Source organism: Lissotriton helveticus, chromosome 3_2 (genome assembly GCF_964261635.1).
Source record: "Lissotriton helveticus chromosome 3_2, aLisHel1.1, whole genome shotgun sequence".
Taxonomy (NCBI): domain Eukaryota; kingdom Metazoa; phylum Chordata; class Amphibia; order Caudata; family Salamandridae; genus Lissotriton; species Lissotriton helveticus.
In genome coordinates, this window is record NC_136062.1 from 316,304,445 (window position 1) to 316,317,907 (window position 13,463).

Genomic DNA, 13,463 nt, shown 5'->3' on the forward strand with positions numbered 1-13,463 from the left:
CAGAAGAAGCATTGGATGTATAGAAGAGAAACAGCGAGACCACAGAAGAAATAGTGTCCATGTGATGTAATATTTAGTTTCTGGATTCTACAGTCTGTAGCAGGCGCACATAATAACTAAAGCTGATCTCCTGATGGCACTAAAATTTGTATTTTTGGCTTGACCAGGCAAATAGCCTATTTACGACTGCAAATACCATTTCTGGAATTCACAAATGTTAGCTTTGCACTTACTTCACTACACAAAGGTTCTTTAATGCGCAAATCTACTCCCAAGGATGGGGGGTAGTAGGGAGTGGATATCTGAGGGTTGGAATGCGCTGCCTACACCCACAAACTTGTATGTTTGTGGGTATTCACAAAGTTCTGTCGACCTCTATGATCTCTGTAAAAGAATGACAAGAGTACGAGTACATCTCTCTCCCGTGGGGAAAGGGGTACTCCCAAAGCGGGTTTAGGTTATTCACCAAGGTGAATCATTATTATTACCCAGAACACTTTTTTTTCGGTATAACTGCACGACGAAGACAGCATTTCCACCCATGCAAAACTTTACAACAAACCTCTATGACAGTGGAAGCTTTCTAGCTTTACTTCTGAACACTGTGCAAACCCCTGAAATTCAAAAACCTGCACCTATGTAAGATTGTCGACTTCCGGGTGCAGATTTACGAATTTGTTTAGGAATGGACTCTGAGAGCATCAATGACGGCAAACTAGGTCCCAGAGTGATAATTAGCAAATTTACAGTTGTTGGTCTTGCAAGCTGGCAGCACACTTGCACCCAGAAATAGCCACAAATAAATATAAACTGTTTCAAACTATTGGACATGTGCATTCAATTGAAGCCCATGTACATACATGTTGTTTTAGGAAATCACTTGTACTGATGCTAAACACTGAAATAAAACAAAACAATATGACATGCTGCATCTCTGTCATTAGAATACTAGCAGAATAAAACATGCTCGCAAAAATGAATGACAATCAGGCCATAAGTCGCATCATTTCCAGTGGCAGCACCTCCGCTAAGGTGGAGGAGCGTCGTCCCACTGCTCATTGATTGAGCAGTGGAAAATCAAAAAAAATTAGATCACCAAGAAGTTATAATTTTATTTTTCTTTGCAACATCCAGCCAGGTCAGGAGGGGCGCGGTCGGGCTGGGCTCCCCACCATCAGAGGGAGCAGGTGTAGTTTCAACTTCCTCTCTAAGTGCGCGTGACAGCTTGGCCGGCCCCAGGTAATGCCCACCTGGCATGTTCTCCACTAGACTGTGTTGCACAGCCCAGTGGAGAACATGCCCAGCTGCCCACGTACTGCCTGAGCGGGCAAACAGGCCAATCAGACCAATCACGACGCTGCTCATGCAGCATCAGAATTGTCTGGGAGAGTCCTGGAGCCTCGTGCTTCAGGTGCAGCAGAGAAGAAGACAGAGGAGAGACGTACGCCAGTGAAAAAGAAGGTACGTTTATCTTTTATTTTTTTCATTCCTTGTCCCCCCGCTCTCCACCACCCCTGTTCAGAGGCAGCCTCTACTGATCATTTGTGTCAAAAATAAAAGATCAGTTTGTTCTTTCATAGCCATGGTATTTATCAAAGGACAATCTTTCCTGAGAGGACGAATGAAATTGGATTTGATGGAAGAAAGATTGAACAATACACTTGAACATATTCAAGAAACTTCAATATACATCATTATGTTTCTCAAATTAGATTTTCCTTTCTGACCTGTCTTCTTATGCTTGAACTTGTACTTTAAATGGTGGCTAAAATGTGTTTTTGATACTATTTATAAATGCCACCTGATATTTTTACACCATTTTTTCAGTTTTTAAAATGACACCTAATGTGTTATCACTGATTTCTGATCTACTTATAAGATTGTCTTCATGATAATTGTCATAGAGGTGCAACTGTCCCATGTAGGAAACGCTAGTTCTGTACTCTGCAATCACTATGTAAGGCAATTCAATCGTAAATCCTTTACGATTGATTCTCAAAGCTATTTGTGATTATACGTTTACAATTCTGGCTGAGAGCAATTCACAGAAGGTGACCCTGCAGTCAGAAACTTTTTTACCTACATGCAATTTTACTAGGCCTGGTCATGAAAGGCGCTCTGTTCACGGAGTTTGTAGAGTTTTCTGCACTCCGCGTTACACAGAGAGAGCAGCGTTCCGAAAACCTCTGCTCCATGTCGCGGACAGTAGTTTTTTCCTCGCTCTCCAAAGTCAGTTTGGCAAGTGAGGCAGATCTAACGCTAGACCACCTCCCAGTGAGATTTCTCAATGCGGTCGGTCGCGGATGGTGGCAACCGCTCGCGTTGAGAAACTTTTTTGTTCGCGTTGAGGAAGCAGCCGCTCGAGTTGTACATCTACTCAAGCAGCTGAAAGAAGCAGCACCCTCTTGCGCTGCGTATGGTGCCGTTTGTGCTGGACAAACACCATGTGCTAAAAAATCAATGCAAATTGTGCGACCTAATGCATTCCGTTGCTTGTGGAACACCGCGTAGCACGGAGGTGCTTTTTGGTCACTTCACGAAGTTCCGCATATAGCGGAACTCCGCCCAGCCTAAACGTTACCACAAATTGGTGTAATATTGCAAAGGCTTGTGAGAAGTGGGCACTCCAAAGCAAGAGTAGTTTGATGTCAAGTTGTGCGTACATCCAAACGTTAGTTTTTGAGTTCTCACAAACTTCTATTCAACCTCTTCCCTCCACGAAAATACGCAGATGTTAACTTTTGTTAAGAGCAAGACTAAATCCATTTTTACGGCAGGACGGGATACGGAATGCGCACAAACATCGATGGTGTGTAAAACACGAGGATTTACCACATCAGAAAAGAAAAACCTACTGCGCTTTTTCGCTAAACTGCTGGCACCACAACTGATGTACTTGCACACAATTACACGAGCAGAAATGTCAGTGCTCAGCCAGAGCTAAGAATTCACAATGCAAAACAGTGTGAAACTGGCAGAGCTTTCTATGTTTAACTTGGTAAAGTTCCGTGACTTGCTGGAAGTCGTAAAATTGCACCTATGCGAGGGTGCATAGACCTACTAGTACACATTTATGGCTACAGGGCCTCCTCCCCATACCCTCAGCCTTGTAAAATGGTTGCCCTGCCCGAGCTATTGCCAAGCCAGCCCGCCTTGCAGATAAGTGCCTGTTACCAACAGTGGCGTTACAACTCTGCACATTTCAGAAGCTGTGAAATTGAGCCTTTTAACAACATTCAAATTTTGCTAGCCATTGTTGGTATAAGCGTCCAGCCTCAGCTCCCAGCAGTCGAAACCTCGTACATCGTATTTGCACACCAGTCAATAACACGAACACACTGTTCCTTCCTGCGAAGGCGCATTACAAAGTACACAAACACTGAAAAATAGGTTATTATGTACTGAACGTGACAGGCTGGGGAGTATTTACAGCACAGTTGGACAGCCGTTCATCTTTCAGGTTAACATTAATCACAATAACAAAGGAGTGCGACGAATCACTACATTCACAATTTAGGTGATGAAAGAAAGACATTTAATTCACCCACTATTTGTGTTGCATTTCGAGCACATTTTAAAAGCTGTCAATTGTAACACAACAGCTCAGATAATCATCCAGAGGAAAGAAAGCTTTACTGAGTTTCTTTGACATTTGCAAGCAAGTACCACTCGTTCAAATGTCTACAATTCTTTAGTTTGGGTGTTGTTAAACAGCCTTCGAGTTCATTAGTGGCTTAAGCTAACTCGGAGCCTTTCCTCCCTGAAGAACTTGGTTCCAACATGCTAGTTATTTCAAAAGGAACTCTGAAGGTCAAAGAATGACCCCACCCCTCCCATTTTCCTTTATTCTGTTGTTGCTCTACTTGGCTAAACACTGTTGTTACATGTGAAGAATTCTACTGGCCTGATGTGAGGCCCACCCTATGGAAGTATCTGCAATTAATACATAAAAAATTAAAAAGGTAACTAGTAACCCCGGCTCATCCTACGGTCCTATCAAAGTGGCTTATGTGCTAATTCATTGTGTCAGTGCTCAATTTGAACAATACCTGATTTTGTTTAAGCAGAAAAACTCTACTGAATTAAATGGCTTAGTCAGGAATGTCACTCCAACTGGAGATAACTTCTTAGTGTCAGCAGACAACAAAACAACAATGGAAACAGAGGAATGAAAGAAACACGGGAAACCTTTGGTATTTTGAAAAAGAGTATCAATCTTATTTAGGCATTCAATAAAAATAGGGTACACAAAACGAACGGATAAAGGCTTTTCACAGCAACAAAATTATGTAAGGAGGCCAAAATCAGATTGTGCTAACAGTACATAAATAAAACAACTATTCCACATATAGTAACAAAAGTCACAAAAATTCAGGACTGAAAATATGTAACTTTCAGGAAAGTAGATTTCCACTTGGAAATAGATGCAGAGGTTGACGTTTCGGTCTGTTCCGCTTTCGTCTCTCAGACCATCTTCAGGACAATTTGCTTTGAAGCTGACAAGGAAACCAGTCTGATGACAGTAGATCACTGTCATGGGAAAATGTTATTTCATTAATTTCTGCAGCAATTGCTGTCTATATTGTCAAGACTCCCCTGTGATTTCTATCGAGAGACGCGGCGTGAGTTACCAGATTGCACTGATCAATCTTCAAGTAAATAGAAGCTGCTTTCAGAGCCGTTAACGATTGAAGCGCTCAACCTTAAAGATCAATGTGACAATATAGACAGCTGTAAAGCCCGAAACGCGTCATGATTAGTTGGCTCACGAAAAACTGAAAATAAAATCTACCTGAGAGAACTTGTGGTCTGTCTCCTGCTTCGCCGGTCCTGGGTGATCGGAGGTGGTAATGCGGAGTTCCGGTTTATATATATAGATATATATATATATATATATATATATATATATATATATATATATAGAGAGAGAGAGAGAGATGCTCACACACACACATATATACATATGTATTTACAGCAGGGATTTTAAAGGGAGTTTTACTAGTCAATGAGAGCACAATGTTTTTAGAATGGTGCACAACAGGAGACTGAAAACAATAGAGAATAGACAAAGGAGTCATGCAGGGGAGCACTATTGAAGCAGTGGTAGCTGGAAGTAGAGAAGCAATCTTATTCATGAAGTTTTTATTTAAAGGGGAGAGTCTTTAGATTTAAAAGGCATTAGTAAAGCTTGCTATCTTCCTCATCAGGCTTTCATCCAACACGCTTTGGGAGACTAATCTGCCTTTCAATCACTGGTTCTTTAATTGAGAACTAAGTCAAATGGGTAAGTTCTAGTCTGAATCCTTACTGTGGCTATGTCTGCTAGTAATTTCCAGAGCATCTTGTTTTACATGGTATATGTTTGCATTATAGTAAAATTAGAAGACATATGTTACTTACACAATTATCTGCACCTTACTTCCTTCACTACCCACATTAAATGATAATATTGTATGAAAAGTGGTTATTAGTGGAGAGGGGTGGAAACCTCACTTGACAATAGCCACAATCAGAATGACCCACAAAAGTCACTAAATTAACCTGTGCTTAACGAACTAGCTTGGCACAAAGCAGTCAGGCTTAACGTAGATGCAATGTTTAAGGAATTTATGCAGTGCACAAACAAAAATAAAGTGAAAACACAACACAAGAAAAATCCTAGACCAGTATAGAAAAATAGAGTAAATTGTAATAAATAGAATGATAACTGAATGACAAAAATCCATCCAGCACAACCAGAGATATTGAATTATAAATGTCTTAGCGAAAATAGCGCCTAATAGGACAACAAATCACCACTCACGATCATCTTGCCTAGACCGTGGGAATTGTGTCACACAAAACATGCCAATACTGCTAATTTTGAGTTCTGAAATGTTATTTCATTCTTTACATACGAACAAAACACTATGTAAGAGGAATTTTTCCATTGAATCAATCTTTGTCAATTTTGCATTTTATTTGCACATTTCTGATTTCATTTATTTTTAGACATTTAATTATTTTAACAAAATATTTCGGAACACATCACAAAAACAAACATAAAATAAATTCTATCTTCATACCTCATTCATACTCATTCATTCTGGGGGACTTATCTATACATACTCGATGCAATCATCCAACTAGCAATCTGAAACAACAAAGTGCTATATTTTTATACAATTTATATACAATTTTTTGAACAAGAAACCATAGAATCTCATTAAAGATGTAAATCGCTGTAATCAAATTGTTGTTCTGTTTTCTTATGGTTTCAGTGTGACGACGTTACAAAGGAAGGGCTACACGTTTCGAACTCTTTAAGTGTAGAGTTCTCGTCAGGACCATAGACTGTGAATGGAAAACAAGGGAACCTCTGTTAGAATACGTCATTTATGTCACAGAAGCTGATTTGGGCTCAACACCCGATTCTCTGCTTCTTACCTCTCTGAATGTCAGGTGGGATGTGTTTCCTAGCTTTGTCAACGTCCGCGGAGCGGGACCACCTTCATGATAAATGCACACGCTATTTAAAATGTCTAACAGCAAGCGTTCAATGTCAGGCACGCTCTGAGGCATACTTACTTAAAGATGTTGCCTTTTCATTTCTTTCTGTGAACAAGGATAAACATGTTTGAGGGGGTTGATCTCTATGTTGTTTCTCCCTACGTGGTCTAATGTGGCAAGTTTAGAGTCTTATCGGATTTGTTTGACTTGCTCTTTAGACGCTGTACGTGGAGAAATCAGCGGATTGGCTTCCAGGGTTCACAGTGCACCGGGGAAAGGGAAATGAACCTCAAGTTATCCGTTACGAGATTGTGGGGGCTAAAGATGAGTTGGAGACCCTTTCGACTGTCTAGTGAGTCATACCTTTCATTTGTGGCGTGTTCTCGCTGGGTCCTGTGATCACAAAAGTTGAACAAGATCCAAGAGGAGGGGATCTTGATGCAAAACTTTCAAAACAAGAAGCAATGATGATAACTTGAGGTTCATTTCCCTTTCCCAGGTGCACTGTGAACCCTGGAAGCCAATCTGGAAGCCAATCCGCTGATTTCTCCACGTACAGCGTCTAATGAACAAGTAAAAAAAATCCGGTAAGACTCTAAACTTGCCACACTAGACCACGTAGGGAGTAACAACATAGAGATCAACCCCCTCATACATGTTTATCCTTGTTGTTCACAGAAAGAAATGAAAAGGCAACATCTTTAAGTAAGTATGCCTCAGAGCGTGCCTGACATTGAACGCTTGCTGTTAGACATTTTAAATAGCGTGTGCATTTATCATGTAGGTGGTCCCGCTCCGCGGACGTTGACAAAGCTAGGAAACACATCCCACCTGACATTCAGAGAGGTAAGAAGCAGAGAATCGGGTGTTGAGCCCAAATTAGCTTCTGTGACATAAATGACATATTCTAACAGAGGTTCCCCTGTTTTCCATTCACAGTCTATGGTCCTGACGAGAACTCTACACTTAAAGAGTTCGAAACGCGTAGACCTTCCTTTGTAACGTCGTCACACTGAAACCATAAGAAAACAGACCAACAATTTGATTACAGCGATTTACATCTTTAATGAGATTCTATGGTTTCTTTTTCAAAAAATTGTATATAAATTGTATAAAAATATAGCACTTTGTTGTTTCAGATTGCTAGTTGCATGATTGCATCGAGTATGTATAGATAAGTCCCCCAGTATGAATGAGTATGAATGAGGTATGAAGATAGAATTTATTTTATGTTTGTTTTTGTGATGTGCTTCGAAATATTTTGTTAAAATAATTAAATATCTAAAAATAAATGAGATCAGAAATGTGCAAATAAAATGCAAAAATGACAAAGATTGATTCTATGGAAAAATTCCTCTTACATAGTGTTTTGTTCGTATGTAAAGAATGAAATAACATTTCAGAACTCAAAATTAGCAGTATTGGCATCTTTTGTGTCACACAATTTAAGGCAGGGTTTGGCCTTACTGCTTGGGAGCCCATACCCAGTGGTGATCAGTAGACCGTGGGAATGTCAAAAGTTCAGGCCGTCCATGATTGAGTATGGGTCGGAAACAGGGACAAGGTTAGTTCAGCTGAAGAGCCAGTGTCCTGGGTCACATGACTGTGAATGGAACTGCTGCTGGGGTTTGTGTATTCCATCCAGGGAGACAAAGGAGTTTTAGGTGTGGACAGGATAGGTCATCCTGGCAGGATGGCTGGGGAGGAGTTGTAACCAGCCTAACTTAGACTTCAAAGGACTCTGCATATCTATAGCACACACAAAGAAAGCTGACACCAGACCTGACCTGCTTGTCATTCCAGACAATTTGGAGCCTAGACTAGGGAAAGAACTGACCCCCAGTTCTGTGGGTAGGTCAGGGAATTTCCCCCACAAAGGCTGGCAACAGGTATAAAAAGAGGACCTCTTAAACCACTATCAGAATACTCCTGGCACTCTGGAGATTTGGAAGAAAGACCGACCCGCTGATTTAAGGACTGCCTTACTGTCTTAAAAAGGAAGTGTGGACTTGTTTGGCTTGATCCCAGGCTACCCAGAGTAATGCGAAGGGTCAGTTGGATAACCTCATGAGAAGCTAAAAGGACACTATAGGCTTCAGAGGCCTCCTTGCTACTGCAAGGCTGACCTGCTGTAACTGGACCTACCTGAACCTGCAATTGGGCCTGCTGGCCTCTGCTGGAGTGAGTCATGATCATAAGAGGGACCTCTTCAGGACCTGCACCATTGGCTGGCATGAAGAGTGTACTCTTCCTGAGGAAAAGGTGAAAATTCTGAAGTTTGGGCTCCTTGTAAACAAACTCATTTGCACCAAGACTCTGCCACCCACGACGACCATTAACGCAACGCTCTGGTGAAATCTTCTCTCCGCACCGACAAGGACAGCAACAGTCCAAAGCAACTGGCACGGCAAGACCTGCCCTTCATGTTACAGCAGTGACAGTCCATGAGGACCACCAACGCAAAGCTTTAGAAAATACTGATTGCAACGGCAATGACCGACCAGAGACATGTTTTGAAAAGTTACTGAAGTGGGTGGCACAAGAAGTGCTGCAGGCCTACTAGTAGCATTTAACTTACAGGCCCTGGGCATGTGTTGTACCACTTTACTAGGGACTTAAATTAAATGTGGCAATCTAGTATGGGCCAATTGTACTGCGTTTTAAGGAGTGAGCACGAGCACTTTAGCACCGGTTAGCAGTGGTAAAGTGCACAAGTCCTAAAGCCAACAAAAACAAATTTCAGAAAACAGGAGGGGAGTAGGCAAATGGTTTTGGAGAAGACTGCTCTAAGGTGGACAGGTCTAACAAAGGGTAACTGGTCAGGGGGCCTGAACCATTCACGAGGGACCCATTCAGCCCAGGGCCAATGAATATCTGTGAGATATAGGAGACTCAGAGGCCACACTTCACATTCTATAGAAGGGGCATAATTTTGTATTATGGCACTGGGGATGTGTTTCGGATTTTAGTCATGTACAGACTCATGAACAATTCAGAGAGTTTTAAAGGAAATGTTTATTTAACAGGAAGCTATTAGAGGGTTTTGAGCGCCTGGGTAATATGAACAGGGCATTTCAGACCCAGAGCCATGCAAGCGGCCTGGTCCTGTACTCATTGCAGCTTGGTAATAGATGCTCTTGGAATGAATGCATAGAGGACATGACAGCAGCACTCCAGTAAGGACAGAACAACAGCCAGTATCAGTGTGGTTTTCTGGGCAAAATGTTGGAATGGCAGAATTCCTTTCAGTTATCATGGGTTGAAAAATTTTGATTTTCATAGGGCATTTATCTATGAAAAGAATGAAAGATTGTTATTTAAAACCACACCTAGATCATCAGCATTGATTACTGGGGCTGGTAGATGACCCAGATGCTTTGGCCATGAAAGGGAGGCGGATGGGCTTACCAGACCAAAGTGCAGGAATTCAGTTTTTTCACTAAGACACAGCTGTTATACTACATCCAGCAGATATTGCATAGGCAACGTGACATCTTGTTTAGTTTATCCAGGTTCATCACCAATGTTTAGATAGAGCTGGATAGCATCCACCTACAATTGGTACCTAATTTTAGGAAGGCAAGATGGATATAAGGGAGGTCATGTAGATGTTAAATAGTATAGGAGATAAGGGAAATCCTCAAGGGCATACTGCAAAGTATATTGGCTGCTTTTGATATGAAGGAGTCCATTTGTCTTAATAAGGAGGCTGTGAACAATAGCAGTGCCTTACCCTTAATGTCCACGGAGGTGAATACTTTTGGAATACGTTTCTGAATTGGCATTTTGCAGCACACACAGAAAGAGGAATATGCCTCCCTGAATTGTATTTCTGCAAAAAAACCACAATCTTGCTTGAAACACAGGCACCTTTGCACTATGGTGCAAGGGTACCTGCATTGGCCCTAGGTTGCCAAAAAGGCGCCAGTGCAAGGGAAAGAAAAAGAATGCACCACATTGCCCTTTCCTTGTCTCCCAGTGCGGTGCAGCATGGTGACTTGCTGCGCTGCGCCACAATCTCGCAAATGAGCCTCAGAGTCTCTGAAATGGAAGTTAAAAATCTCCAGCAGGAGGAGGCTGAGGGCTGTATCCGAAAACAGTTCAACGAGGTAAGATAACCCTTTGGTGAAGGACCACTGCTGTTGTGGAGAAAAACATAGTGGGAGAAGCTGCAAAGTCAATCCGACCTTGCACCTTGGGCAGATAGACGAGCAGGTTGGTCCCAATCTACTCCTGGTTCTCAAAGCAATTATTAACCAATATTTTTTGTGCCCTCACTTTTGGATTTTAGCTAGCTGGCCACCTTTAGCATCACTTCCAAGGGTCTAGAACTGGGGGGCACCACTTCTAGGGTTAAGACATACTCAGGCTGGGTACAGATGTGCGTTCAAGATGGAGGGAGCCTTTTGTGTCACTGTGGCTCTGAATAGGAGACTAGCAAAATAGCCCTTGTGAGGCACTCTGGAGGTCCTGGGACAGATGAAGATCCAGTCCCTGTAACAAGGCAGAAGGGAGCAGGAAAGCTGGAAAAACAAGACAGCTGGCACCGAGGTGTGGTGAACTTGGGGCACCCAGTATAGAACATTACTATCACATTACATTACATTACATATGCCGCAACTCGTACACATGGACCCGAAATCCACGGTCCTTCCCTTCTGGGTCCAACTGAAGTAAGCCATGATCCATTGTGGCCCAGGTTTGTGCCACAATAAAACACCTGCTGTCCAGACCCCTAAATCTGTCATTCTAACAATGGTAAGGACCTGGAGCCATTTCCATAAAATTCTGCATACTTCTACCCAACTATACTTATTGGCCCTCCTTCCTACATGGGGAATTCCACTTGCCTGCATCACAGATGTGGCATTACACACAACTGCGACACTGCCTACACAGCATCTTGGACCCCGATCATGGCAGGTTTCTCCCTCTCCCCTACATCACTATTTAATGACCTGGGGAACATACAAGGGAGTGATGTTAGGATTCTATAATCTGATAATCTCCACTCCCAACCACTACTTGCACCACTGAACACAAACTGGCACCAGATCTTACAGGTTCAGTACACAGATGAAGTCTGGAGGGAGGTGCTGGCGGATCTGGGCAGTGAAACATGAGCAGAGCGAATGAAATTCGGTCTCTTGAAAACAGTACAGCAATCGTATTTGAACCCTCAAAAACTGATGGCCTCCTGCCCACTCCACCCTACACACTGCTGGAGGTGTAAGCAGCTGGACTGCACCATCACGCATATCCTCTGCGATTTTCTGGGCATCTTCCTCCTCTGGGCTTGTGTAGGTGCTACCCTGGGCCTTGTGAATGATTGATCCTCCACCACTGCAGAAAACCTTGATTATGATGCATTACTTTGCTGACCTCTCTAACCTCCTGATGCATGCAGATGGTTGCTTTCAATGGTCCTGACCATGGCAAAGCTATGTTTACTGTGTAAGTGGTGCACGATTCCTCTGCCCACCCATGATGAGTGGCTGACTGAGATATATATATAGTAGCATCCTACAAGAGGGTAGTTTACCGGCTCCAGGAGTAGGAAGAGATGTTTAAACACATCTGGTCCCCCTTCTTGAACCTGCTAGAGGGCACACCACTGCTGCACGACAGAGTTGCTTTTCACCCGCGTGACCATGAGCAGCTCCCCCCCCCCCCCCTTTTTATCCAGATAACTTGGTTCTTGTGGTACCATGCCACATAGTTCTTTTCTGACACTCCTTCTCACTATCCCATAGTAGTCCCTTGTCTCCATCCTATTCTACATGCCCCTTCCTGGCCCCCTCCCTCGATCCCTCTGTTGGGGTGCATGGGTCACTCACAGCCAGTGCTCATTCTATCAGCCACACCCTTGTGTCTTGCGGGGCTGAAAAAACCTGAAATGCCAGAAGCCGGTCCTCGGTTGCTTGTTTCCGGTCCAGGGAAGGCATAGCTTGGCAGTTCGGGCTGGACTGTTCCCATGAGGCACAGGGTCAGACTGATTTGCATATGGCCATGTCTGAACTGGGGTGGCAGAGTGGGCTAAAGAACGGTGATGGATCAAACCCAGATCTGTTGACTGGGTGTGATCGTTGATTGGCTCAGCTGCTCCGTCCATCACCACCCCCTTTTGTACCGCTTTGCACATTTTAGAGGCATCTCTACTGGTTGGCGGCTCCGCCTTGGGTATTGCACGCTGGGTTCCCTGACCTCCCTAGTGGGTTGTTTCAGCTTCCCTATTTACCGTTGATTATGTCTTGCTTCCTGCTCTGGATCTCCGTTTTGTTGTTAATTTGTAGTAGGTGCTCTGACCACCTGCACATGTGAAGCGTGGTCTTGTTCTAGCATGAGGTTTATTCTTTACTTCCTCCCTTTTCTATTTTCCTATTGGCAATTTCCTACATTGTGTATTGTCCTGAGCAGGTATACTGTGATTTCAAAAAGTTTTAAAATAAAAAGGCCAGCAATTCAGCAGAGCAGCAGTCTCCCAGAGTGGCAGTCCAGCAGAGCAGCGTCCTTTAAGAATCACAGCAGTTCTTCTTCCTGGCAGAGTATCCACAGGTCCAGAAGTGGACTGAAGAGCTGGTCTGAAGGTCCTATTGTTATACCCTGTTGCCATTTTTCTGGAAGGTTGGAGAAGATTCTGGAAAGGTCCGTTGGAAGTGCATGGCATTTTACGACTACCCTACCCTGGCTTCAACCTGACTGCAGTGACAATATAGAGTTATTATGCCCTTTGTGTGGAGGTTGAGCACAGGCTATTTAGGTGAAAGTGGTGCTGTGCTCAGCTCCGCCCTCGTCCTGCCAGCAGATGTGGGAATTTAGGCACAAGTAATCCCTCTATTGTGTGACTATCTTGGAGGAATTCACAAAGTCTAACTGTCAGCTACACACAGTCATGTGGTGACACAAGATATACATATACTGCAGTAACAAAGGGTTAAGGATAGGAAAATACAAATTTTCTAAAAGTGGCACTT